The sequence below is a fragment of the Triplophysa dalaica genome, chromosome 22 (genome assembly GCF_015846415.1).
Source record: "Triplophysa dalaica isolate WHDGS20190420 chromosome 22, ASM1584641v1, whole genome shotgun sequence".
NCBI classification, from domain to species: Eukaryota; Metazoa; Chordata; class Actinopteri; order Cypriniformes; family Nemacheilidae; genus Triplophysa; species Triplophysa dalaica.
In genome coordinates, this window is record NC_079563.1 from 4,417,445 (window position 1) to 4,435,122 (window position 17,678).

Sequence of the window (17,678 nt, forward strand, 5' to 3'; positions counted from 1 at the left end):
TGTTTTGTGTTTTAAATTAATAAAATGTGTTAATCCCTTCACTGCCTGCCCTTGGGTTCTGTCATTTCACGTACCATGACAGATAACACCTTAAAAGTTGATGGACAAATAAACTTGGTTGTTAAATCGTGCTTCTTTCATCTAAGACAACTGGCCAAGGTCAAACCTTTTTTTTGTTTAAGGATCTTGAGAAAGTAATCCAAGCTTTTGTTTTTTGAAGGCTCGATTACTGTAATTCCCTGTATGTGGGAGTTTGCCAATCAGCATTAAATCTGCTTAATTTAGTTCAGAAAGCTGCCGCCAGGCTTTTGACAGAGACATATGTCTCCTGTCTTGTCTTCTACGGGCTGGTTGCCAGTACAACACAGGATTGATTTGAAGCTTTCAGGTTTTGTCTATAAGTCTCTGAACGGAGTTGCCCCTTTTTACCTGACTGAGCTTTTCCAGCTCTATACTGTTATCCCTCTAGGTCACAAGGTCTTCAGACCAGTGTATCTTATGTGTCCCAAGGACAAGATGTAAGCATTAGGGTGATCAGTCTTTTGTAGTAGCAGCTTCAAATAGGAGGAGTAGTCTTCCTTCCCATATACGAGTTGCCTCAACACTAAACTGTTTTAAAAGGTGGCTGAAGACCTATCTTCTCTGTATAGCCTACGAGACCGAAGGGTGTTGAGTTGTGTCATTGTATTGTTTTGGTTGTTTTGTTGTTGTTTTATTTTGTCTTAATATCAGAATAACCTATTGTCTGTACAGTACTTTGGTGCAACATCCTATTGTTTTAACAGTGCTTAATAACTAATGAAAAACAGAAACACGTTTTGTGTTACCTTTAACAAATCAACACAAAATGTGTTAAATAGGTTAACACAAACAATACCTGTGTCCCAATCCGGGGACTGCATAATTTGAAGGCTGTTTTCTAAAACAAACTATTGTTTGTCTTGATGTAAGTGCTCTACCTCATATTTTGCATATGACGGGGAGCAGAAGCTCAGTTGCATTTAAAGAGACACACACAAATCTGGCACGTTTCAATTGCAGCCACAAATGGCCATGTTCAACATATTGTAATGAAAGATATGTGGTGTATTTTGAGCTGAAACTTTACAGAGACATTCTGGGGATAACACTGACTATTTTTACATTGGAGAGAACACCTGGATAAGCGGCCCTTTAATTACTTAAAAAGTCCATTCATCATCTTTTCTACAGTGACTCTGTTTGTTTAAGGCAAACCTTCATCACTGATAACTCAATCATCACTTTATTATTCACTTCATTATTCGTTTACTTTAGACTTTTGCTGTGTGACATCAAACTATTGTAGATGACTTTTTCACATAAATTTGCTGTGATGTTAGGATAAAACACTAAATACAATATGGTAATTTGAAAGCCCACAGTAACATGTTGTGAAAACCTGGTCGTTTTTAATGGCGCTAATGTGTTATTATAGGAAGACCATCAAAGCGTAGTCACCACAGGAGTTCGCTCGAGTGCCGCTTCATCCATTTCAGAACTCAACAGCCATAGATGAGGATTCTTTGTGAAGTAAATTGCATTGGGTTGTAATTTGTGTTTTGAAGCTCTCTGTGTCTGGTCCGTCCTTCAAATAGCGTTTTTCTTAGCTGTGATGGTTATTTAATCATGTTATTTAAACATATAGAGAGAATAAAACACTGTTAATATAATACAGAATTACAATATATTAAATTCTTCCTAAGGCATTCATATTAGATCTTGGTTCAATATATGGACTTGTATTGTTTATATTGCATTTTATTTTTTAGTATATATTTTTAGTTTGGTACCTCCACGGCTCTGGTTCTTCTCTAAAGCAGCTAAGTGTGGCCTTGACCTCTCATTTGTTATCTGTTCCTGTGGACATGTTTGATGTAAACTTAGTGGTTTGTGATGTCACCAACCTGGGACGTAGCTCCTTACATTCCTTAAAGTGATGTTAAAGAGAATATCTCATTTGCAGTAAACTTTGAGATTCATTACTTTTCAGAACAAGCACCCCTTTAAAACATAAAGGCTCTATTAAATAACTGAAGCCTTTTTGCAAACTAATATGCAAGGGTCACAAAGCCAAATATTATGTAATGGAAAATATGTTCATCGACAACCCAACATCCATTTGATGTGTGTGAAGACATTATTGGTATCAAGCAGTGAAACATACACATTTATTACATTGAAATCAACAATACATCCAAAATGGTGTAATGACTAAGAAATATCCCATCCATAGCATCTTATGAGCAGCAGAGGGCCCCATTTCACTTTACAAACCCTTGTCAACGTTCCTAAAAAAAAGAAACAAATATATACTGTACAGTTTATAGAAACAAACAATAGATCATGTGTTTAAAGCTTAAACAAATGGATGCAATTGTCAAACAGAGGGTGGACTCTGCTTGCCGGAGCTGGATTATTTTACCCTGTTGCAAGTCTTGTCTATGGTGTATTATGTGTATCTGTTTTTCTCTCCACTTCCCTCATGTTTGCTGTATTCTTCTTCTTAAATCCATTTCGTTACACTGTACTTGTTATATGTGTAATGACAATAAATTTAATCCAATCCAATATATTTTAAATATATAACTATAATACATCATTTCTCTCTGGTTCTCGAATCTGATTGGCTGATAGCCATGAGATATTATACCAGGATCATCACAGGAGCTGACCGCTGAACCGCTTCACTGACTGTGTGTATAACTCCGCCACTAAAATGACTCTCACTATGCTGTACTGGCAATTAAAGAAGTTAGTCAAAGTTAGTCACACAAAGCAGTTTTTCCCTCTGTGATGCATTCTCTCTTTTTTGTTGAAAAACTGGCATACAATAAACAAGATATGAAATTACCAACTGCACATTCATTCGTTTGGTATAGGCTACATATTGTGATGCGAGGGAGTCATGTGCCAGCTAGTGTGGGTGAATGTGTTAACTAATGAGTGCCTGCCCCAACTGTGGAACATTTTTATCAATTGGCCTCATCGTTCCAGAGCAATCTTGGTGTTTATCTTGCATTTAAATTAGGTGGATATGATGTGAAGCTTTTGGTTGTTACAGGGGCCCAATTTTCAATAATACCTAAGCAGAGGTGGCTGTCTCTTACTGATGGAGGGTCTCGACTTGAGCATCATAAAGGTGTGCTCAGGGTGGCCAATGGGGGGAGGTTGCCGATTTTGGGACGCTGGTATATTCTGTGCCAGTTTGACTCTTTTGCTGTTATTGTAGAGTTTCTATTGGCAGATTTGGAATGAATGCCAGCAGGTGTTTTTGCAGCTGAAAGCAGCCCTTGTGACATCTCTGGTTTTTCCATATCCTGACCCGCAGAGACAACGATGCCAGTGATGTGGGCATTGGGGCACTTTTGTCCCAGGAGATAGATGGGTTGTGGCGTATGCTAGTCGAGCGTTAACGAAGCAGGAGTGCAAGGGTGCTACCACAAAAAAGGAGCTGCTATTTGGTGGCATTCATTAAATATTATATATATATATCAGCTTGGCAAAGAATTTATGTTACAGACGGACCATAGTTTGTCTATATATAAACGTGTACACTACGATCTGCACATGGGTGTACATGTGATGCCCCAGCAAATACAGAACGTTCCCCTAACGTTAGTTTTATGTAACATATAATATGAACGCTTACAGATAGTAAATAAACTTACAGGCATATCTTTCTCCAAGCAAAGATTGTTCACGTTGTGAACCGGAACTAGGCTACTACTGTACAATGAATGAGATCTAAATCTCAACACTGCATAAACTTCAATACTGGAAAATGGCCACTAGGTGGAATACAAACACCGTGATCATTGTAACGTTGTCAGTGTTGGCGTGTCTATAGCAATTTATTCACAGCGCTCTGCACTCATAGTTTAAAAATGTTACAGCCCGGGACCAAGATAATAGAAATGGGATTAACACATTCTCGGTGAGTTGCATTTTAAAAGTCTCTCAGCACACATCAAATTTAAAAGAAGTGATTGTTTGGACTTAATAGCAGAGGTTGAACTGTTATGCTGATCTTGGATTCGTGGCGGAAGAAATTAATTTCCCTTTTCCTTAAAAACCGGAGGGGTCTAAAGACACTCCGAGGTTGTTTCTGGTTTATCTACACGTGTGTGCTGTCGAACTGATGTATTCATGCAATATTGATGTAAGGCCGAAACAGGCATACATCTGGTTCTTTCTGTCCAACAACAAAGCCGCTGGGAATGATGATCCTGGAAAAGATCAAATTTCCGAGAGAACATGAAGGCAGCATTAGGCCTAGTCCTGGTTTAATTTAATCCCTGTACGGGAAACTGCCTCAACCCTACTGTCCAAACATTTAATTTAGTCTATCTACCACCCAAAAAGAGGAACAGGTTTTCAGTCTATCACAATAATTAAACCGAGATATTAACGAGATATGGTCATTTATAAATATCTATCAGAAAAAGTAGTTTATATTCAACCAATAAATTTGTATTTTAATCATTTTAAGTGATGTCCCCTTTAGCCAGTACAATTAAAAGTTTGTGTTTCATATTTGCTTCACATGTTCAACATGCTACAATGTTAGATTACTATTTTTGATACACAAAAACATTGATTTGCATGCACCTTCAGAATCTGATTATAGTGAAGTTTACCTCATTTAAATGCAATCATTTGATCCAAATCATGTGATTGTGACGGATGTGGAAGGACACACCCCAGCAAGTAATTTTGGGTCTAAAAGACGTCTATTAGCCGTCTAAACCCAGCCCACACGTCTAGGCTAAAACAAGGCTGAATTTGGGCTGTCAGTGAAAATCTAATAGACGTCTAACCTTAGCCCAAGAATAGACAATTACACAGCTATTGGACGACTACATATTTACATCTAATAGACGTCTAACCACAGCCCAAGAATAGACTAGTCATCAGTTAGACCACTATTAAACGACTACATATATACACGTCTAATAGACAGTCAATACAGGTCTAGGCTAAAACAAGGCTGAATTTGGGCTGTCAGTGAAAATCTAATAGACGTCTAACCACAGCCCAAGAATAGACTAATCATCAATTACACAGCTATTGAAGGACTACATATACGTGTGATAGACAACAAAATGAGGCTAAAGGATTCTTTTCACTCAAATATAACAGGTTCTCATAAATGACAATCATCCAAACAAATTAAATATAAAGGATTTATTTAGAAAAATAATATTAACAACTTATACAAACATAAAAATGATCAAATAAAATATTTAATTTTATAAAACAAATCAATTGTTGCCTTTATTCCCATACCCACCACCCCCTGCTCTCCCTGGTGCCTGTTTAAAATGGCCAGAAATGGCTTTTTTATTTCTAATTCTGTTCCCGATGGAAAATTGGTCATCACTGCGTCTGCCAAACGAGAAAAAAAAAACGCTTTGTTTACAATCATCTTTTAACTAATTACAGTAATTGTGACAGTCATTCACTTTTGCTTGGATGCACACTAGCTGGCCAATATAGAGTTAAGATACATGTATATGATTTCCAATGGAATATAGATTGATACTATACAATTTATATCAATATTATTAATAGATTTGTATTAATAATTGAAAATTTTTGCCTGCATAATGGTGATGCACTAATATATATATATATATATATATATATACATACACACACACACACACACACACACAAATACACATATATTAAGAGTAAACGATACATGTGTTGAACTGTTCGGTACGAGGCTTTCGGTCTGATTTTCAGTAGGGATTTTCAAACCATTTTACCTGCTGACCAAAATGTTGTTTTTTTCAAATGTAAGCGCACTCATAATGTTAGAGATGCTGGCGAGAACACAACATTGACTGGCAAATGCAATGTAAGTGGAACGAAACTGAGCTACTTGTTATTGTGTTTGTGTGGACCGTTTATCAGTTTGGACCAATGTGTTTCATCCTTACCAGATTGAATTAAGATCAATTTTAGTTTTAGGCCACACAGTTGCAGTAACGTTACACGTGCAGGTAACGTTAATTGTTGGAGAAAACAAATACTCTGCAATGCTCACGCTATAATGTCACGGTTCCTACACATAACAAATAATGAATTTAAATACTGAACATGTCAAAAAGAGCACGCATACTTACAATTTTGAAGTAGAAATAGTAAGGTTTTGTGAGTGTCGCTCGCCCGTTGCTCTCCGACAGGTGCAACTGCTGTCTCGTGTAATATAAAATTGAAAATGGCGGAAATGTTTATCGCGAGATCTGGCTAAAGTGATCTCGTCTCGCGATGGCAGTAGTCCCAGTAGGAGTAGTCGTGTCTCAGTAGGGCTTCGCTTGTGTAAAAATTAGAAATTTGATTTGTATTAAACTTCACATGAATGACAGTCCATAATATTGTAGAATGTCTATGACAATGAATTGTATGTGACAGCAAAGAAAACGCTAGTTCAAATGTTTTCAAAAGTGTGGGCTAAAAGCAGTCTACAGGCCGTGTAATTATCGTTGCTAAAGACCATGTCATGAAATGGCATATTGATATGATTTTATAACAACTATCTTATGCGCTACCTAAAACTAAAATGATTTTTTGACTCAAAATGGGCTCAATTAGTCGGTCTGACTAGGCGCTAAATCGTGACTACGGACAGCCTAGCACGTGAAAGAAATTAAACTAAAGCTTGCAATCACTGTTGACTTTGATTGCATGGAATTTCATACATCTGGTAAGTTATCTTATAAGTTATTTTGTTCAAAATGACATGTATCCAAATTCAAAGTTATTTTGGCCTGTGGGCTGCGGGCTATATCGGGTATAACCGAGACGGTGAAATGACGTCTATTGCTTGCGGGGAAATAGCACGTCTTACTACGATCTACATCGTGTCTACGCACAGCCTACACATATAACATGTCAAATAAAGCAAACCAAACACCTCGTCATCACAGTTGATTTTGCTAACATGATGGAATAGCATACATCTCGCAAATTATTTAGGATAAAATTACTTTTAACCAGATTAAATGTTACTTGAGCTAAAAGTGGGTTACACATGGCCGGACTATATCGGGTCTATATTTAACCTAGACGTTGAAATTACGGCTATTGCTTGCTGGGACGCATAAATGGGGTCGGTTCAGCTTCAATTTATCTTTTTTGTAAACAACACGAAGAAAGAATTTACAAATTGGCTGAAGAAATACTACAGACATTGATATGGACTAGAAAGATAGAAATTACACATTCACTCGACTCATAATACAGATAATCGTCAGACAGTTAGAACAGACGCACATGGAAATACAATACATCTAATACTCTCAACAATCGTGTTAAAGTGCTAAATGCATTGTCTATATATTCACATATATGTATGAAATATAAGGCGTCGAAAAGATTCGCTCGAAACTTATAATTTTCACAATTAATTAGTTAATTCGTCAGAGCATGAAAAAACTATACCTACAGCATCGTCAATTTAGTCTGCTGCGGTACGGCAAGTGAAGAGCGACAAAATAAAATATCTGCAGTACCTTTAATAGCCACACGAGGGAAGCCTTCTAACACCAATAAATAGAACCAAATGCCTTATTTTATAAAATTCACAAGATACTCTTTAAATCAAATGTTTTTTTAACCCCGTTACATGATTAAGCTCAAAATCGCAATTAGTATAATCGGAAGGCATGTTAACACTTCAATCACATTAATTCTGATCTGACCAAGGTGCGCATGTGCTTCTGTCAATTTTTTATACACTTAGACGTTTAGTGTAACAATACTTTTTTTCTAGTAGTTTAACTAAACTTCATAAAAAGCCAAAAATAATACAAAGGTTTTTTTAAACATTTCTGAAATTTATTTTCAGACAGTGAAAATGCATCCGAATGGGTGTGAAGTTTCAGATAATTTTCCAAAAATGTTTACTCTAATGGGATAAATTCAGATATAAATGGCGTCTCCAAAAAGGTGAAATGGCTAAAACTTATTTTTGTTTGATTTTAGCCTTAATACTGACTATATACTAATACTCTAATACTAATACTCACTAATAGTTTTACATTTACATTCAATCACTTGCCATGCTCTTTTATCCAAAGCGACTTACAGAGACTTCAGGGAGCCCTAAGCGATATGTCATACAGGAGCAATAATACAACAGGTGCTAATGCAAAGTAACTAGTTTCAACTCTGTTGAGAGATAGAATTAGCGTTTTTTTTTTTTCATTTGTCTGTCAAGTATTCACAGAAGAGATGAGGTATAAGTAGTTTTTGAATGTTTTTAGAAAGATATGGTTGACCGGCCCGAGTTAGGAAGAATATTCCACCGGGAAAGAGATTAACTGCCCTTTTGAGAAGACAATACAAAACGACGATGGGGTGTAGGAGTGCAGAAGGGTGTGAAAGTATGCCCGTGCAGATCCAGTGATACTGCTGTAGGTAACCATTAGTGACTTGAATCTGATACGGGCTTCAACCGGTAGCCAGTGGAGAGAGATGAAAAGGGGTGTCACATGAGAGACGAGACGTGCTGCTGCGTTCAGAACCAGATGGAGTGTTTTGATAGTCTTTGCAGGAAGACCAGCAAGGAGAGCATTGCAGTAGTCCTTGAGATGACAAGGGCCTGGACAAGGAGTTGTGCTGCATGTGCAGTGAGATAGAGACTAACCTTTCTAATGTTGAGTTCTAGTTTTAGTGTATTTTTAATAATTAATAATTAGTCCCATAGAGGGATACGTGACTGATTAAATTGAGACCATCTGGCTGTGTGATGAGAAAGAGAGTAAAAGTACAGTAGTTGTAATAAATACATCAGGAATCTGAAGCAGCTGTAAGGTTTAATTCACAAGGGGACGTAAAGTTGACTAAGTTGAGTAAAGGGGAATTTCATTTCTGCCTGCATCATGTACAGTTGTGTTCAAAATTATTCAACCCCCAATGCTGTAAATGGTTTTAGGGAATTTAGTGTACATTTGTAATTGTATTCAGAATGAAATCCTACAAGGACTTCTTAAAGAACCATATGCAACTAAAATGACATCAATTCGTTTTGTAATACAGTAATAAATGTTTCTTTTGTGAATTCTTCATTGACATAATTATTCAACCCCTTAAAGACTACCACTCTGAAGAACAGAGGTTCAATGAAGTGTTTTCAATCAGGTATTGAAAACACCTGTGGATATCAGGGAGCAGCAATAAAGCCTAATAAGCACCAATTAGGCAGCTTTAAAATGACTGTGATACTCAGCTCCTTCTAGACATTTACTGGTGTGGTAACAAACATGGTCAGGTCAAGAGAATGGTCCAGGAAGACAAGAGAACAGGTGATTACTCTTCACAGGAAGGGCAATGGCTATAAGAAGATTTCAAAGATGTTAAACATACCAAGAGACACCATAGGAAGCATCATTCGGAAATTCAAGGCAAAGGGCACTGTTGAAACGCTACCTGGTCGTGGCAGAAAGAAGATGCTGACTTCGACTGCTGTGCGCTACCTGAAGTGTAGAGTGGAGAAAAGTCCCCGTGTGACTGCTGAGGAACTGAGAAAAGATTTGTCAGATGTGGGTACTGAAGTTTCTGCTCAGACAATACGGCGCACCCTGCGTAATGAAGGCCTCCATGCCAGAACTCCCAGGCGCACCCCCTTGCTTTCCCCAAAGAATAAGAAGAGTCGACTGCAGTATGCCAAAAGTCATGTGGACAAACCACAGAAGTTTTGGGATTGTGTTCTGTGGACTGATGAAACAAAATTAGAACTGTTTGGGCCCATGGATCAACGCTATGTTTGGAGGAGGGCCTATGGACAAAAGAACACCTTGCCTACTGTGAAGCATGGCGGGGGGTCAATCATGCTATGGGGCTGTTTTGCTTCTGCAGGTACTGGGAAGCTTCAGCGTGTGCAAGGTACCATGAATTCTCTTCAGTACCAGGAGATATTGGATGACAATGTGATGCAGTCCGTCACAAACCTGAGGCTTGGAAGACGTTGGACCTTTCAACAGGACAATGATCCCAAGCATACCTCCAAGTCCAGTAGAGCATGGTTGCAGTTAAAGGCTGGAACATTTTGAAGTGGCCATCGCAGTCACCAGACTTAAATCCGATTGAGAACCTCTGGTGGGACTTAAAGAAAGCAGTTGCAGTGCGCAAGCCTAAGAATGTGACTGAACTGGAGGCTTTTTCCCATGATGAATGGGCGAAGATACCCGTAGATCGCTGCAAGACACTTGTGTCAAGCTATGCTTCACGTTTAAAAGCTGCTATAACTGTAAAAGGATGTTGTACTAAGTACTAAGATTGAATGTCACTTGGGGGTTGAATAAAACTGATAATGATGTGAGCTCAGAAAAGACATTTGTGGTTATTTCATTATAAATGTTATGTTATATTTGTCTGACCTACACGTGCCTCTTTGATTTAATTGTAAGCAGGATGACTGAATGATCATAATCAATGTCAGACCGACCAAAACAATCAATTTCAGTGGGGGTTGAATAATTTTGAACAGAACTGTATCTAATATTTAAGCTCATTCTTTTTTTTCTGATTTCAGTATGAAATTAAAAAACAAATGATTGGAAGATACCCTGATACATCTATTTTGCTTTTTTCGTTTTGTTTTTAAAAAATGTATTAATTTTTACCACTTTTGAGAAGTGGTTTCCATTTGTGTTGTCCAAAAGCCATAAGATGCTGTACAGCCCCCTTGTTCTTCCTCTCTTCTCCAGCTTTCTTCAGATCTTTCACCCATTCCTCTTTTCCCTCCTCCTTCAGTCTTGGAATCAAGAACTCCATATGTTGAAGAGTGAAAGCGCTGTCTGCTTTTAATGCAATATCACAAAGAGGTGTGATAGTCACATAAACTTTACCCAGGAGTTTGGACTTTTCATTTTGTATCTTCTCCAGATCAATGGCCATTTGTTGTTCTATATTTGTCATATTCTCAGACTCTTTCACACTCATTTCATGTTTTTTTTGTGTGTTTTCATATCTGTTTCTGTCAAAGCCGGTTAAAATCATTTCTTCAGTGTCTTCATACTTCTGTTTGAGATTATCAAATGTCATTGTGACTTCCTTTGTAACTGTCTCATATTTCTTGTTTTCTTTGACATGTTGACTGTGATGAAACCTCCCTGTACACACAGTGCACCACTCTTTTTCCATGACCCAACAGTCTGAGGGATCTTTTGCCCACCAGCAGCCCCATTCACTATGACAGGTTTCCTTACAGACAGAGCAGCAGGTGGCCTTACTGTCCATTAATGAATTTCCAATGGTGACTTGTTCTTTGACAACTCTGTTGACTTTAAATTGAAAATTTTCACATTTCTCAATCTTGTCTCTGTTCTGTCTGAGAGCAGAGCATTCAGTTCTACAGTTTTTTTCTCATTCTCTAAGATTCGATCCACCAGATTAGAGACACAGGCCTCAAGTCGCCCTCGCTCTTTCAAAACTTCTAATGTCATCTGAACACTTTTTCTGTTCTCTTCTTCCAGGAGTAAGAAGAACTCAGCCATGCTCTCATCTCCCATTTGCCAGGCTGATTTCAAAACTTGCTCACATCGCTTCTCTATTTCCTCCTTCTGCTGGTTGTTGAATAAGAAGTGAACACGTTTATTGTCTTCATCTGTTCTGCAGGGTATTTCGGCAGTTTTTACGGCCTTAGTAGAAACACGATGTTGTTCTTTGTATCATTACCAAACAGAGACAGAACCGAGTCACATGTGAAAAGCTCTTTTTCAGAAAGACGATTCTGTGACGCCTTCAGCATAAAACACACTGCATCAATATGACAAATCCCATCTTTATCTGAAAATAATTTGAATAGATACTCAGAAATCTTTTTGTCTTTCTCGTATCCTTCGGTGTGTCCGTATCCTGGAGTGTCGATGATGGTCAGAGATGTTGAGTTTTCTTCAACAAACACCTTTATTTATGAGTATAGCATTATGACATGACCTGTAAAAGATTTATTGAACTGATTTAGCATTGACACATTTTCAATTCAAAACTGCTTTGTATTTATCTGCCCATGACGAGCCTTCAGTTGGTATATCTTTTTTAATGCTTTTTTAAAGTAAATATATAATTCTTGTTCATTTCCACACATATTAACAATCATTAGTTCCATTTCTGTCGGTCTATCAATGTTGTGTCGAGACTGACAAAATGGGGTTTGACTTGAGAACCTATCATCTCCGAATATACTTTGAAAAAGGCCATTGAACTTGGCGAATGGGACGGCACACCAGTCTCCGCCCCGTACATACCAGTAAAAAGGGAAGATGATCTGACCATTCATTCACCTTTTTGTTCTTCGGAACCTGCAAGGATTATGCTGAGTGATCTTCGATTCTTCGTACTGGGTCTACAATGAATTTCCCTGGGCGTTTCGGTAGTTGGTCAGAGGTGTCTTCAAAGAGCATATTTCTAAAAGAGCAAATTCTACTTCAGTGTGCACGTGTTGCCAGGCATGTCTCGCTGCTGAAGTCTTTGGTGTGACCGCCCGTCATCCAGCCAGATAGGCATGATACCTGCATCACATGTCCGGGTCCCCAGCATGCTGACGCAACGTTCATGGATGAGACATGTCAATCGCGGTATTGCGGTCATTGATGGCTGTGTTTGCTTGGACACAGCCAAAACATCGTCTGCTTCCTGCTCGAAAGCGGCTGCTAAGCTATCTGTGGCAGCTAGCGGCGGTGGGGATATGCAGGATCCCGTGGATGTAAATCCGTCGTCCACTCTTGTGGTCCAAAAGAGAAACCTTTGGCTCAACCTTGCACAGATGTGAGATTATGGAAGTCTGCTTTCTTGATGCGCCCATCGCGCAGCGTGGACTGCTTGGTGACACAGCCGAAGACTTCAAACAGTTTTTCGACAGTGAAGAGGCAAACGGAGGGTATCCTCCCCGCCGCAGCCCGGCCCCCGACAGGGCGTCAAGGTCACAGATGGCGTCTGCATCCCAGCAGTCCTGCAGGAACCCAGGGAGACCCAGGACATTGGGCCCAGCTCCACCCATATTATCGCTGTCGAGCCGCACTGGGATGGCCCTTGCCACCTCAAACTGGGCCCTTCTCAGGGCCTGGCAACCACTTGGTCTCCAGGAGAGCTTCCTTCTCCCTGGGTGTCCACAGCATGCAGCAGCCTCAACTCGACATTGCGACATCCCACTTTCGCAGCCCGCACACTCTCCACGCAACGGTATGTCCGGTAGCAAAAACTTAAGGCAGGTAAGTCAGCAGACCCACTCGCCGACAGCCGTGCTGCCCACCACAGATCCTCCCCCAACGGGGCAATGAAGCAGATCTCCCCACTAGCCCTCTGGCCAACTTGTCTTGGGGGGTGACGACCCCTACTTTGTCGTCCGCAAGAAAGGTGGAGGGCTGCGCCCCATCCAATCCGTGGCTGATGCTGAAGCCCATCCTGGAGTCTGCCTGACACCAGGATTCGTTAGTGGTTGTCGACTCGAAGGACACATACTTCCTGTCTTTGGTTTGCCCTCTAAGGTCGAGCATACCATTACAAGCTCCTGCCCTTCGATCTGGCTCTGTCTCCCCGTTTCTTTACGAAGGTTGTCCAATTGCCCACTTGGGTTCTCCATGACCGAGACCCCCCTTGTCACGGATGCCTTTGTGCACAGCTGGCCACACGACAAGTGGAAGTACGCCTTCCCCCCCATTGAGCCAGGGAAGAGAAGCCTCAAGTTTTGCTAGTTCCGCCCAATTGGGCCAACCAGACTTGATTCTCGAAACTAACACTTCTGACAACCACTCCCCATCAGCCAATTACCCTAGGGAAGGCAAAGTTTGGCACCTGGAAGGGATGAGGAGATCCTGAGTGCCTTGTCTCCCTCAGTCGTGAGCACGGTCACTTGGGCAGGAGCTCCGCCACAGAGCGCTCCGGTCGGAGTCAGACAGCACGACCCGATCATCAGATTCCTAAGGGGCGTGCGGAGGGCTTATCCCCCCGTCAGCGCTCCATACCCTCTTGAGATCTCACATTGTCCTAGAGGGCGTGAGTAAGGCCCTGGTCGAGCCCCTGGAGAACCCAATCTTTCTCTCTCAAGATGAAGATGGTTCTCCTGATGGCGCTCGACTCTGTCTACTCGGACCGAATGCAGAGCTCCCGACTTGGGTAAGACAGTGTATCGGTGCAAAGGTGGCATTGTGTTGCTTATGCTTCAAAATACCTGTGATGCCCCTCTATTTTTTAAACGGTTGTATCATAGTACCGTAGTTAATGTTGCATATGAGCATGAATATTCATTTCATTTCAATATTCATTCACTTACATCTGCCATTTTGCAGTGTTTATCTCCAAAATGATTGTGTGATGTGAATGGCTCGGAAAAGATAATGATTCAAATTTGCGTTTGAACAAGTTGGTGAAATGATGTACACCACCTAGTGATGCGCGGATGGCGGTTAAATCCGCGGGCGCTGCAGATGATCTGCGGGTCGGGTAATAAAAATATACATTCTGATTAATTGCGGGTGGGTCTCGAGTGGATATCATATACAATATTAACAAAATATCCGAAAATCCGAGCATCTCTAACGCCACCTACTGGCGGTTTTAGTTCTGCATTTAAAGTAAGGCTAATATTTCCCTGTATCACTTAAATTTGTCCAACATTTGAAATAGTTCCTACTAATTATCTAGTATACTTTAGTATTTACTACAGTAAACTACTAAAACTCATAGATGCTAGTGTTTTTGAGGCTTATCATAGTAAATATTGAACTATACTACAGCATTTGCTACAATTTATCTAATTACTACAGTTAATAAAACAACATATTCTAGTGCAAGGATCTCAGGCCCCTGCCCACAGGCAGTGGCGCTCACTCCGCAGGGGTGTAGCCTCCTAGAGGGCACTGGCTCAGAGCGCCTCTCTGGCAGACATCATTTTCGAATGGGTGTAGAACCATTGTTGAGTGAGACCAACGGTCGGCTGGGCATATGCCTGCGAAGTGCTTTCTTGCCTCTTCAGGCGAGTAAGTGTGCTACTCCAGCCTCCCTATTTCATGCATTCTATCCATCACACATTCAAGCACAGTATATGTGAGTTTCCCACACAAGGTGAACAATTGTATCTGAGCTAGGGCTCAACACGTAGTGACTCTCCTCCTTGGGAAGTCCCGTCTGACGCTTTCTCACTCTTGGTTCCCCTGTCGGCGAACCTGTGACCTCCCCTGGGTGGACTTCACTGCTCTGTGCATCTTCGGGTGGGGCCCCGCACTATTACACCAATGAGATCACCCACTGGTGAGACTGTGTAGGTATTCATTTCAGTGTGCCACAGCACGACTGCACAACTTACAGCTGGATCACCATTAACATCGTATTTCACCTGACGACCATGGAGAGGAAAATCCAACTTCTTAATTTCTCCCGGAAGCTGTTGTAAAGTGTTAATATAAAAGACAAATAATACACATTTTTAATTCGTTTTTTATTATTTGTTATTTATCTCCGGTTCCTGATTGTATCGCTGCCGGCGGCTAGCTTGTATCCTCTGACACTTGCTTCAACTCACATTTGTTCTTGGTCTTAATATTAGTGTATTTTACTATCAAATCATTTATAGCTTTATATTCTTAACCTATATTAATTGAAACGTAACGCCACTAGCATAGTAATAGCGTGTTAGCTTGCCTTCTGTCTCCACTATGGAATATCATCTCACCCTATTTGTCTTGTGTGCTAACTTTCTCTTTTTAAGCGTATATACTAAGACTCATCAAGTAACCTTGGTAAATTAGGATTGCACTTCATACCTGGTGAGTCATGGCTTCTATTCCTATTGTTGTTATTTGCACCTCATGTCATATGTTTAGCTTAGCCTTCTCTGTCAGCAGCGAGGGTTTTACATGCGATAAATGCAGGGAAGTAGTTAGGCTGACGGAGAAGATCTTAGAATTAGAGTCTCGCATCCAATCTTTATTTGAGGATAGTAAGAGTGTTAGGACCGTAGAAAACACTTTGGATGTGAGCAATGTTAGTGCACACAGCTCAGTTCCGGTTGAAAATCCCCTGCAGCTGGGAAACTTTGTGACCGTGAGACGGCATAGTCGCAAGACAAAACATCACTCAACCGTTCCGATTAAAGCCTCCAACAGGTTTGCCCCGCTCAGTGATGCACCGACTGAGAAACCTGCTGAAAGTGTCCTAGTGATCGGTGATTCTATTGTCCGGAACGTTAACATAGAGGCACCAGCCACCATAGTCAAATGTTTACCGGGAGCCAGAGCGCTTGACATCAAGTCAAATTTAAATGTGCAGTCTAAGGCTAATCGTAGATTCAGTAAGATTTTTATTCACGTCGGCACAAATGATGTTAGACTCCGTCAATCGGAGATCACTAAAGATAATATTAAAGAGATGTGTGAGCTTGTAAGCACGATGTCAGACACTGTAATATTCTCTGGCCCCCTCACTGCTTACCGTGGTGAAGAGATTTATAGCAGATTATCATCACTAAATGGCTGGTTGTCTGAGTGGTGCCTGCAGAATAATATAGATTTTATAAATAACTGGAAGAGTTTTGAGGGCCTGTTGAAACGAGATGGTCTCCATCCCTCCTGGGATGGGGTTTCCCTCCTCTCTAGAAATTTGGCACACAGTCTTAATAATGCTAAAGTCTGACTACCTGGGGCCCAGGTCAGGAAGGAGACAGAATGGCTTAACCAACTGTCTGCTTGCCGTCTCACGTTACAGAATACACAAAATATACAACATGTAATAATCCCTTCTCACAGACAATTGGGCAGTCGTGGCCCAATGGTTAGAGGGTTGGACTCGTGACCAGAAGGTTGCCGGTTTGATCCTCAGGTCAGGCGGGTAACGATTGAGGTGTCCTTGAGCAAGGCACCTAACCCCTACTTGCTCCCCGGGCGCTGCAGCGATAGCTGCCCACTGCTCTGGGTGTATGTGTGTTCACTACTTGTTGTGCGTGTGTTCACTACTCTCTGGATGGGTTAAAAGCAGAGGTATATCTCGGATATGGGTCACCATAACTGACAAATTGATCACTTTCACAACATAAAATAGTCTGTCCCCTGGATTAGCAAACATAAGATAATGCATAAACCTCTTGAAAGTAATTTAATAAACGTTAAACAAATCAAACATGAACAAAATACAGATAATCAACTGTTACGATTTGGATTGCTTAATATTAGATCTCTCTCAAATAAAGCACTTTTTGTTAACAATATGATAACCGATCATAAAATAGACATGCTCTGCTTGACAGAAACATGGCTAAAGCCAGATGATTATATTACTCTAAATGAATCCGTTCTCCAAGATTATAACTATACTCAACTCAACTTTATTTATATAGCGCTTCTTACAATTTTCATTCTTACAAAGCAGCTGTACATGAGACACATTGAATACAAGAAAAACAACTCAAGGCACATACCTGTAAAAAGATGAAAACAACAAAAGACAGACATACAAATGCTCCACACACAATATGCATACATACTTACACACATTGACATAGACGCACACAGTGAAAGCACACATGTGAGATAAAGGAGAGAGAACCACAGGTCAAATATTAAACAGACTATAAATTCTTATATGCAATATTAATTATGTCTTACTTCTAAATTCGAAAGCAGCCCCCCCGGCCAGGCAAATAGTGAAAAACA

The 17,678-nt window shown here is 40.3% G+C and overlaps 1 pseudogene; it reads right to left on the reverse strand.

Annotated features, from left to right (window-relative positions):
* Positions 1-10,644: 10,644 nt before the first annotated feature.
* Positions 10,645-12,524, reverse strand: LOC130412137 (uncharacterized; annotated as a pseudogene).
* Between the last annotated feature and the right edge of the window lie 5,154 nt (positions 12,525-17,678).